The sequence below is a fragment of the Rana temporaria genome, chromosome 1, assembly GCF_905171775.1.
Source record: "Rana temporaria chromosome 1, aRanTem1.1, whole genome shotgun sequence".
In the NCBI taxonomy this organism is placed as follows: domain Eukaryota; kingdom Metazoa; phylum Chordata; class Amphibia; order Anura; family Ranidae; genus Rana; species Rana temporaria.
The window spans coordinates 467,693,529-467,705,782 of NC_053489.1; positions in this window are offsets into that span (position 1 = coordinate 467,693,529).

The window sequence follows — 12,254 nt, forward strand, 5'->3', positions numbered from 1 at the left end:
GTATTAACAGTAGTAGTTGATACAGAGTCATATCACATGGGCAGGAGTTGCCATGATGTACAGCAGTCTTAATAAGAGTATATAGAGTGTGAAATAACTGCTGACATAGGTGTATTGACTGGGCGGCAGCAGCAGCAGAAGCATCAGTAGTAGTATTAACAGTAGTAGTTGATACAGAGTCATATCACATGGGCAGGAGTTGCCATGATGTACAGCAGTCTTAATAAGAGTATATAGAGTGTGAAATAACTGCTGACATAGGTGTATTGACTGGGCGGCAGCAGCAGCAGAAGCAGCAGTAGTAGTATTAACAGTAGTAGTTGATACAGAGTCATATCACATGGGCAGGAGTTGCCATGATGTACAGCAGTCTTAATAAGAGTATATAGAGTGTGAAATAACTGCTGACATAGGTGTATTGACTGGGCGGCAGCAGCAGCAGAAGCATCAGTAGTAGTATTAACAGTAGTAGTTGATACAGAGTCATATCACATGGGCAGGAGTTGCCATGATGTACAGCAGTCTTAATAAGAGTATATAGAGTGTGAAATAACTGCTGACATAGGTGTATTGACTGGGCGGCAGCAGCAGCAGAAGCAGCAGTAGTAGTATTAACAGTAGTAGTTGATACAGAGTCATATCACATGGGCAGGAGTTGCCATGATGTACAGCAGTCTTAATAAGAGTATATAGAGTGTGAAATAACTGCTGACATAGGTGTATTGACTGGGCGGCAGCAGCAGCAGAAGCATCAGTAGTAGTATTAACAGTAGTAGTTGATACAGAGTCATATCACATGGGCAGGAGTTGCCATGATGTACAGCAGTCTTAATAAGAGTATATAGAGTGTGAAATAACTGCTGACATAGGTGTATTGACTGGGCGGCAGCAGCAGCAGCAGAAGCAGCAGTAGTAGTATTAACAGTAGTAGTTGATACAGAGTCATATCACATGGGCAGGAGTTGCCATGATGTACAGCAGTCTTAATAAGAGTATATAGAGTGTGAAATAACTGCTGACATAGGTGTATTGACTGGGCGGCAGCAGCAGCAGCAGAAGCAGCAGTAGTAGTATTAACAGTAGTAGTTGATACAGAGTCATATCACATGGGCAGGAGTTGCCATGATGTACAGCAGTCTTAATAAGAGTATATAGAGTGTGAAATAACTGCTGACATAGGTGTATTGACTGGGCGGCAGCAGCAGCAGAAGCAGCAGTAGTAGTATTAACAGTAGTAGTTGATACAGAGTCATATCACATGGGCAGGAGTTGCCATGATGTACAGCAGTCTTAATAAGAGTATATAGAGTGTGAAATAACTGCTGACATAGGTGTATTGACTGGGCGGCAGCAGCAGCAGAAGCATCAGTAGTAGTATTAACAGTAGTAGTTGATACAGAGTCATATCACATGGGCAGGAGTTGCCATGATGTACAGCAGTCTTAATAAGAGTATATAGAGTGTGAAATAACTGCTGACATAGGTGTATTGACTGGGCGGCAGCAGCAGCAGAAGCAGCAGTAGTAGTATTAACAGTAGTAGTTGATACAGAGTCATATCACATGGGCAGGAGTTGCCATGATGTACAGCAGTCTTAATAAGAGTATATAGAGTGTGAAATAACTGCTGACATAGGTGTATTGACTGGGCGGCAGCAGCAGCAGAAGCATCAGTAGTAGTATTAACAGTAGTAGTTGATACAGAGTCATATCACATGGGCAGGAGTTGCCATGATGTACAGCAGTCTTAATAAGAGTATATAGAGTGTGAAATAACTGCTGACATAGGTGTATTGACTGGGCGGCAGCAGCAGCAGCAGAAGCAGCAGTAGTAGTATTAACAGTAGTAGTTGATACAGAGTCATATCACATGGGCAGGAGTTGCCATGATGTACAGCAGTCTTAATAAGAGTATATAGAGTGTGAAATAACTGCTGACATAGGTGTATTGACTGGGCGGCAGCAGCAGCAGAAGCAGCAGTAGTAGTATTAACAGTAGTAGTTGATACAGAGTCATATCACATGGGCAGGAGTTGCCATGATGTACAGCAGTCTTAATAAGAGTATATAGAGTGTGAAATAACTGCTGACATAGGTGTATTGACTGGGCGGCAGCAGCAGCAGAAGTATCAGTAGTAGTATTAACAGTAGTAGTTGATACAGAGTCATATCACATGGGCAGGAGTTGCCATGATGTACAGCAGTCTTAATAAGAGTATATAGGGTGTGAAATAACTGCTGACATAATTGTCTTGACTGATCCAAAGGAGTCATGGGAGAAAATCATGTGGTCAGATGAGACTATAATATAATTTTTTGATCATAATTTCACTAACCGTGTTCGGAGGAAGAATAATGATGAGTACCATGCCAAGAACGCCATCCCTAATGTGAAGCATGGGGGTGGTAGCATCATGCTTTGGTGGTGTTTTTCTGCACATGGGACAGGGTGACTGCACTGTATTAAGGAGAGGATGACCGGGGCCATGTATTGCAAGATTTTGGGCAACAACCTCCTTCCCTGAGTTAGAGCTTTGAAGATGGGTCGAGGCTGGGTCTTCCAACATGAGAATGACCCAAAGCACACAGCCAGGATAACCAAGGATTGGCTCTGTAAGGAGCATATCAAGGTTCTGGCGTGGCCTAGCCAGTCTCCAGACCTAAACCCAATAGAGAATCTTTGGAGGGAGCTCAAACTCCGTGTTTCTCAGCGATAGCCCAGAAACATGACTGATGTAGAGAAGATCTGTGTGGAGGAGTGGGCCAAAATCCCTCCTCCAGTGTGTGCAAAGCTGGTGTAAAACTACAAGAAATTTTTGACCGCTGTAATTGCAAAGAAAGCCTACTGTACCAAATATTAACATTGATTTTCTCTGATGTTGAAATAGTTATATTCAGCACTGTAAATACATCAGGTCCGGGGCTTCATCAGGGAATGCATGGCAAGGGACCCTTCAGCGCCCTGAACCGACGACGGGTGCCAGAAAGTCACCGCCGATCCAGGACTCATTCATCTTTATGAATGTGAGTCTGTCCACGGACTCTGTGGACAGACGGGTCCTCTTGTCCGTGACCACCCCACCTGCCGCGCTGAATGTCCGCTCAGATAGTACGCTGGAGGGGGGGCAAGACAATAACTCCAGCGCATACTGAGCGAGCTCGCGGCAGGTGTCCAATCTGGCAACCCAGTACTCCATGGGGTCGTCGGTGCTCATACTGTCAGAAGCACCGACGGACGCCATGTAGTCTGCCACCATGTGGGCCAGCCGCTGGTGGTGACTGCTGCTGCTGCTGCTGGTGGTGGTACTGGGTCGCTCGGTTTGGAAGAACATCCTCATCTCTTCCATTAGGTCCCCTGCTCGGCTGCAGCTGGGTGCAGCCACCTGCTGGGTGAGATGAGGGGGGAGAACTGGAGGCCGGGGAGTTGCCTGCTCCAACCGTCTGACAATGGCTGCCTGCAGTTCCTCCATCCGGTGCTGCCTCCGGCTGGCTGGGATGAACTGCTCCAGTTTCCCCTTGCACCTGGGATCCAAAAGGGTGGCCATCCAGAAATCATCCCTCGTCTTGATGGTCTTAACCCGGGGGTCCCTCCTGAGGCATCTGAGCATGTGGGCAGCCATGGGGAAGAGCACAGCCCGCTGTGACTCCTCAATGCTGGCCAGGTGAATGAGGTGCGACTCTTCTTCCCTGAGGCGCTGCTGGTCAAACTCAGACATGCCCAACCCCCGGACTATCGGTGCCCCCAACACCGGCTCTCCCTCCTGACCAGGCCCTGACTCCGGGACGACACCAGCAACCACCTCCTCCTCCTCTTCATCATCATCCTCCTCCTCCTCCTCCTCCTCCTGGTCCTGGCCCTGGTCTCGGTGGAGCATTGCTGACTCCTCCTGCTCCACCAAGGCACTCTCCCCAGCCTCGAGCAGGCGATCTAGTGTCCTCTCCAGCATGAACAGTATTGGCAGCACGCTATTGAGGCCAATTTGCTCACTGCTGACCATCTTGGTCGCCTGCTCGAAGGAGGACAACACTTGGCAGACCTGGTTTATCTGCCCCCACTCCGCACAGGCGATGAAAGGGAGTTGTGGTGAAGCCCTCTGAGTGCCTAGTTCCATCAGGTACTCCCTCACCGCCCTTTGCTGCTCCCACAACCTCTTCAGCATGTGGAGGGTGGAGTTCCACCGCGTCACACTGTCCACAATCAGCCTGTGAAGGGGCAGATTGTACTTCCGCTGCAATTTGGACAGGGACGCGGTAGCGGTTGGGGAGCGCCTGAAGTGGCTGGCAATCCTACGCGCCTTTGCCACAATGTCACTCAACCCTGGATAAGTGCGCAGGAACTTCTGCACCACCAGGTTGAGGACATGTGCCAGACAGGGCACGTGCGTCAGACTGCCAGCATGGAGGGCGGCGAGTAGGTTGCTGCCGTTATCGCAGACAACCATACCTGGCTGGAGCCTTCGGGGTGTCAGCCACTTCTGGACCTGAGCTTGAAGTGCTTTCAGCACTTCTTCTGCAGTGTGTCTCCGGTCCCCTAAACTAACAAGCTGGAGCACGGCCTGACAGCGCACGTGCCCCACACTTGAGTAGCTACGGGGGCGCTTGCTGGGAGGCTCAGCAGCTGCGGAGACAGTGGCTTGAGGGAGACCAGCAGTTCTCCCCTGGACACCCCGGGGCGGCACCACAAGATCGGTTGCCGACGATCCCTCACCGACGCCTCGGAGGGAAACCCAATGGGCCGTGAAGCTGATGTAGCGTCCCTGCCCATGCCTGCTGGTCCAGCCATCCATTGTCAGATGAACCCTGTCGCTGACAGCGTGATCCAGCGACAGGGTTACATTCTGAACAATGTGCTGGTGTAGGGCAGGGACACCAGTCCTGGCAAAGAAATGGCGGCTGGGGACACGCCATTGGGGTTGGGCCTGCTCCAACATCTGCCTGAAGGGGTTGCTGTCAACTATGTTGAAGGGCAGCAGATGTTGGGCAATAACCCTTGCCAGGAGCCCATTGAGGGAACGCACACGTCGGTCTCCAGGGGGGAAGGGAGTGGTGCGGTCAAAGGCGTCTGAAATCGACGCCTGGCGCCGGACGGCAGTGCGGGACACAGACGTGGAGGGTGCTGTGGAAGTAGAGGTCTGGCTGCCGGTACCAGTACCTCTACTAGAGGGAGCGGGGGGGCATGACCTGCTGGAAACAGATGAAGATGTGGCAGGGGCTGCTGTACCCTGCTCACTTGTGGTGGTGGCGCTGCTACCACCACCACGCTTCATCTCCTCATACAACGCCCAGTGGTTTATCCTGAGGTGCTGGTTCAGGGCTGTGGTACCCACCCGAGCCAAACACTTCCCTCTCTTCACCCTCACTTTACAAATCCGGCAGATGGCCACGGTAGGGTTGTCTGCCACCAGGGTAAAGAAATTCCAGACAGGTGACTTCAGCACCGCCCTCCTGTCAGATGGGGTGACGCTTACTTGCACCTGCTGGGATTCGGTGCGCACAGGTGGAGCTGCCTGCTGCTGCTGCTGCTGCTGCTGCTCCTCCTCCTGACACCTCCTGCTGCCATCACCAGTGGAGACCCTGACGATGGTCTCCCTGGTGGTGACCTGGCGCACCGTTTCACCAGGGTGCCTACCTTCCCCGTCGTCACTGACGTAGTGAGCCGACGCGTCAGATGGCAACCATGATGGGTCACCCTCTTCGCCCCCAGAGATGTCAGACCAAGGGCTGAGATGTGTTGGTCTGAGGGAACCACGTGACATGGAGCCTCTAGCCTGGCTCCGCTGTCCCCTCACCCACGCCTGGGTCTGACTAGGTGCTGCTGTTTCCTGCACCAAAACAGCAGCACCAGTTTGAAGGGATGTCTCTGGGATACTGCCAGCAGGTATCCCATCCTCCTCATCCATCCCTTCAAAAAGGTCCTGACCATCAGGACAGAGCTGGAGGTCTGCCTGATGCATGGCCTCCCCCAAGAGATCCCTATCACTGTCGCTGTCGAACAGTAAGATGCTGGACTCTTGGGGGCTGGGGGGGGGTAGTACAGGCAACGGTGTAATGGTGGTACTACTGTGAGTCGGGACCGACGACTCAGTGGCACTGCTGTGCCCCATGTAGTCCACCACTACTTGAGCCTGAGATGGCAATATCGGGCGGCTGCCCGATGGGAAGAACTCCCGGATCAGGCGTACTCCCCTTGCACCCGATCCTCTACCACTAGTAGGGGCACGAGAGGTACCCCGTGCTGGCAGCGATCCAGCACTGGGAGTAACTCCCCTACCCCTACTGCCACGGCCACGGATGCCGCTCATAATTGCTGATATGTGTGTGGGGGGGTTAAACTTTATTGGGGGGGAAAATGTGAACAAAATGTGTTTTTGTGTTTTTTTTACAAGACAGGCACGCAGACAAAGACGTACACAGACAGCTACTAAACTATAAGAAAAGTAGTACACCAGACAAGGACTACAAAATTAAAGAAAAAAAAAAAAAGCACTAAACAAACACTAACTTTTTTTTTTTTTTTTTTTTTTAAACACAAAACACAGACACTAAACACACACTAAGCTAAGCTAGATGAAATAAATGTACACTAACAGTGTGTACACTTACTACACAAAATTTAACTAAACTGAACACAAAACTTAGCTTTTATAAAAGCTCTTTAGGGAAAACTAAACAAAATTTGAACTGAGATGCCTATCAAATATCACTGAACAGTGAACCTGCAAGATCTGACAGTAACACAAGATGAACAAAACTTAGCTTTTAGAAAAGCTCTTTTATAAAGCTCAGATCAATATGTGTTCTGAAATCTCTTGCAAATATAACTGAACAGGGAGGATTGCAGGATCAAACAGTAACACAAATGAAAAAAACAGCACAAAACAGCACAAAACGTAGCTTTGAAAAAAGCTCTTGGGTCTATTGCTTTGAAAAAAGCAGTTGATATACTGGAAAAGATCCACTGGAATCACTAAATAGCAATGCTGGTGATGATCTAAATCAATCAAGAACAAAGACACAGGAAACCAGGAAACCAGGAACACAGAAACAGCCTCCACACTCTATAGCAAGCTTCTGAATCTGCAATGAAATGGTGCTGGGAGTGAGCTTATATAATGTCCATGCAGGCAGGTTCCTATTGGTTGCTAACCTGTGACGAGTGTGGAAGGAGAACTCTGATTGGCTCTGATGCAAAAGGGCGGAGCAAATAATCGCGCAATATTCCTATTGCCGAATATTCGCATTGCGAATATTCGGCAATATAAAATGATCGCTTCAGCTACTCGGCCCAATGGCTCTAATCATACCAGCAATGCTTTCAGACGTCTATGGAGATCACTAGGATGTGATCTGTTTTAAAAATGAAACTGTAAAAATCGCTCTGATGCGGAAGATCGGGGCGAGGAAAATAATCGCGCGATATTGCGTTTGCCGAATAATCGCATTGCGATCTTTCTGGAAAATTCAATGAACGCTTCAGCTACTCGGCCCAGGGTCTCTAATGATACCAGCAATGCTTTTAGACGTCGATGGAGATATCTAGGATGTGATCTGATTCAAAAAAAAAATTGTAAAAAATCGAATATTCGGAATTGCGAATATTCACCGCGAATTTCGAAATATAGCGCGATTTCTCGAATATGCTATATTCGAGTCGAATATTCGCAATGCGAATATTCGTGAGCAACACTAGTTGTCTAGTGGTACAAACAATTTTTCTAATCGAGACTTAGTTTGCACTATATGCAAGGTCAAGTTTGACAGAAGCAAAGATCTTGGCCCAGATTCAGGTAGATCCGAGCAATATTTGCGTGGGCAAAGAGCAAATATTTTTCTCTGCGCCCACGCAAATATTGCGTTTTGCCCGCGATTCACGGAGCAGTTGCTCCGTAAATTGCGCGGGCGATATGCTAAACAGCCAGGCGTAAGGCTGCCTAATGTAAATGATCCCGCCGGGGGCAGGAATCATTTAAATTAGGCGCGCTCCCGCGCCGAGCGAACAGCGCATGCTCCGTCGGGAAACTTTCCCGACGTGCATTGCGGCAAATGACGTCGCAAGGACGTCATTTGCTTCTAAGTGAACGTGAATGGCGTCCAGCGCCATTCACGGTTCACTTACGTAAACGACGTGAAATTTAAATTTCACGAGCGGGAAGCGCAGCTATATATGCTATTAGCTATGCTATTAGCAGGAGCAGCCTTATGCTAAAGTCGCCGTACGGAAACTCCGTACCTTGCGTGCGCAGGGCCCGCGCAACTTTTGTGAATCGGTGGTAGTATGCAATTTGCATACTATACGCCGATCACAATGGCCGCGCCCCCTAGCGGCCAACGCAAGAATGCAGCCTGGGATGTGAAGGCATAAGGAGGCTTATGTCTGTCACATCCTAGGCTGCAGTCGGTGTAACGAGGTTCCTGAATCAGGAGCACTCGTTACACCGGAGCAAGTAAGCCCTTGCGCCGCGCAACCTATGGTTGCGCGGGCGCAAGTGCTTCTTGAATCTGGCCCAGTGTCTTCTGCTCTTTTTTGCAGATCTCATAACATCATATTCCATCTTCTAGCACTGTGTCTGGACCTGTAGAATGTTTGTGTTTACAATAACCAGGTCCAGACACAGTGCTAGAAGATGGAATATGATGTTATGAGGTCTGCAAAAAAGAGCAGAAGACACTATGGGGTAGATTCACATACAATTGGACAGGCGCAGTGTATCAGAGATACGCTATGCCGCCGTATCTTACCTGGCAAAAATTTGAATCCAGGAAGAATTTGCGCCGTAAGTTACGGTGGCGTAGTGTTTTTCTGGCGGCGTATTTGAAATTGGGCGGGTTGGGGGCGGGTTTCATTTAAATGAAGCGCATCCCCGCGCCGAATGAAATGCGCATGCATCGTTCCTAAATTTCCCGCCGTGCATTGCGCTAAATGAAGTCGCAACAACGTCATTTTTTTAACTTAGACGTGACTTACGTCCATCCCTATTCACGGACGACTTACGCAAAAAAAAAAATTCAAATTTCCACGCGGGAACGACGGCCATACTTTAACATGGCAAGTCTATCTATACGCCACAAAATATCAGCTTTAACTATACGCCGGAAAAAGTCGACTACAGACGACGTAAGAGAATGCGACGACCGCGCGTACGTTCGTGGATCGTCGGAAAAAGCTCATTTGCATACCCGACGCGGAAAACGACGCAAACTCCACCCAGCGGACGTCGAAGGATTGCATCTGCGATCCGAAGGCGTACGAAGCCGTACGCCTGTCGGATCTTACCCAGATGCCGTCGTATCTTGGTTTGAGGATTCAAACTAAAGATACGACGCGGGAAATTTGAAAGTACGCCGGCGTATCAGCAGATACGCCGGCGTACTCGCTCTTTGAATCTGCCCCTATCTTTGCTTCTGTCAAACTTCACTTTGCATATAGTGCAAACTAGGTCTCGGATTAAAATTTTTTTTATAATATGTAGCATAGTCTGACTGAACTTGTACCAGATGACTAGTCAGAAGGGATGAAGCAAGTTGTTGCTTCATCCCTTCTGACTGGTCATCTGGTCCAAGTTGAGTCAGACTATGCTACAGCTGTGAATTACATCCATCAGGAGGTAGAGCCTGTCCTGTTTGTTCTGGACAGAGCTTTATGTTCCAGCAGTATCGATTGTGTACAAAACTGGCAGGTAGATTTTCCCAGCAAACATCTGCACGCATGGAAATGGTCACTTCATCCAGAGGTGGGTGGACATACAGTATGTCTGCATTGGGGAGACAATGAGTAAGCAAGGGGAAGGGAGAATAGTTACACTTTAAAGATGAAAAGAGATGAATAAGACACAAAACACTTTTTTTTTATTCTTTGTAGGTTGAACAGGTTAGATAATAAGCTAAAGCACTGAGGTGTTATGGATGTAGTACACATTAATAATACTTTATTTTATGCACAGGGGGTTAAACAGGTTACATTACATTTAGATAACTACAGCAGTGAGATGTTATGGATATAGCATACATTTTTTTAACATTGATGCGTTTTTTATGTAGTGTTGGAAGAAATGGTTACAGCAGATTTAGTTATTCAGTTAAAAAAAAGTGTAGCCAGGTGTTTGGTTAAGAATGGAGGGTGAACGAAACACTGGCTGTAGCTGTTCTCTGTAGCTGTTGCCCTGCAGCTGTTTCAACAAGAGGTGGGGGCTGCTGAGCAGCATGAGTTGAATAGACTGAGTTCAAGCTGCATTGCACTGTGGGAACTGTAATCCGGAACAGAGACTATCCTGTGGCGATCAAAAGCTTTGGAACTACATTCCCCAGAGTGGAGATTGCCAAGAAGAGGGGAAAAGCTGCATTTTCCCAGGCTGTAGAAGACACGGCTTAGGGGGCCATATCGCTTTCCATTGTGCACCATCACTGCTGCATATGAGTGGCTTGAGTGGGATCCAGAGTTCTGAGTTCAGGGGTATCAACAGACACCCCTGAAGAGCAGATAATGGACTCATCGCTGTTAGGGCATTGCAGTGCATTGCTGGCTGATGATTGGCCAAGCATGCACTATGACCCGCATGATTGGCCAATCACAGCTTGCAAAAAACGGAGAGCCAAATTGGCCAAAGCTTTGGCCAATTATGGCTCAGGGGGTTTAGTACACGCCCCACACTATAAAAGGCCGCCTACAAGTCGGCCTTGTGTAGTGTGTTGCGGCAGTGGCTAAAGATAAAGACAGAGAGAGACAGTGTCATTTCAATTGAGTTAGATAGAGCAGGCAGGCAGGCAGGCTAGTCAGTTAGAATTACAGTGTGTAAAGGATATATATGCATCCCAGGTGTTGTATATATATTTATTACACTGTATAGTTTAGCTAGATCCGCTCTTCCTAATTTAGTATTCTCACGTGGTGTACTGTCTGTGTCCTCTGCAGTGTGCACCTAAAGCTACGTGGTGTGTGTACTGTCCGTGTCCTCTGCACATTGTGCACCTAACGTAAAGCTGGTGTTTCTCATATTTACTCCTAGAAGCAGAGATCTGCTCATATTAATACTACAGGCAGGGTATATTGCTGCAAGTACTTCCATGTGGTGTACTGTCTGTGTCCTCTGCAGTGCGCACCTAAAGCTACGTGGTGTGTGTACTGTCTGTTTCTGTTGGGACAGAAACTCATGCTATTTTTCTCAATGATTTTCATCCATATTGCAGGGACCAGACATTACATTAAAGCCACAAGCAGTTTTAAATTACTTTTTTTGCGAGTGGAAAAAGAGGTCTGGCGAGGAGCTGGGCTGCCTGGGAGAGGGGGGGCGCGCACCGCCGGCGGCTGTTGTTGATCGGGAGCTGTTCCCCCAGCAATCGCCTATGCCATAGGGCGGGCATCACTAACACTCTTCCATTAGGACCGCCGTGATATCTCAATTTAGGAGCCTTTTCTTACTCCCGCCATCACTCTGTAATCCTTACAGAGCCGACAGTGGGAGGCGGGACAGTTCTCGATGAAGGGTGGAGCTGGCTGAGGTTGACAAACTAGTAATTGGCTGCTAGGACCGTCCTTCATTCTAGCAGCCAATCACCTGTTTGTTAAACTCGGCCAGCTCTATCCTTCATTCAGAAATGTCCCGCCTCCCTCCCTGCAGCTACTGCCTGTGTGACACGCTGTGCCTCCCTCCGATCCATCTGTGTAAGGTAGGACAGTGAGGGGGTGAAGTTAAGAGGAGAGGAGCGCAGTGGGGGCAATTTTTTTTTTTTCTGGGCACATGTACATAATGCCGCCCCACTATTCTGATAGTCCCGGCTGGCGGAGTGATACTGCAATTCTCCCGGCTGCAATCCTCACAAGATGTGAAGAAGTTGAGAGTCTGACAGAGAAAAGCAGGAGGACAGCGTGGCTGCACTGGACACAGTGAGTGGGTATTAGAGCATAGAATACTCACTGTGTCCTATTATGTATCTCACACCACAGCAGATCATCAGCATTGCAATTTTCACACAGGTAGCAGTAGCACTGTAATCAGGTGCTGCTCTATCATGGCTCTCTGTCACATTGCTTTTGGGTGCTGACTTTGTTATGGCTGTTACATACAGTAAGTACAGCAAACAATAAGTTAACAAAGTCAGCACCCAAAAGCAATAACAGAGACATGATAGAGCACCTGATTACAGTGCTACTGCTACCTGTGTGAAAATGGTAATGCTGATGATAACAAGAAACAGTGCGATGCTAATTTACACTTAATTTGAACTGTTTCCCATCCAGCGACGTATCAGTACTTCGCT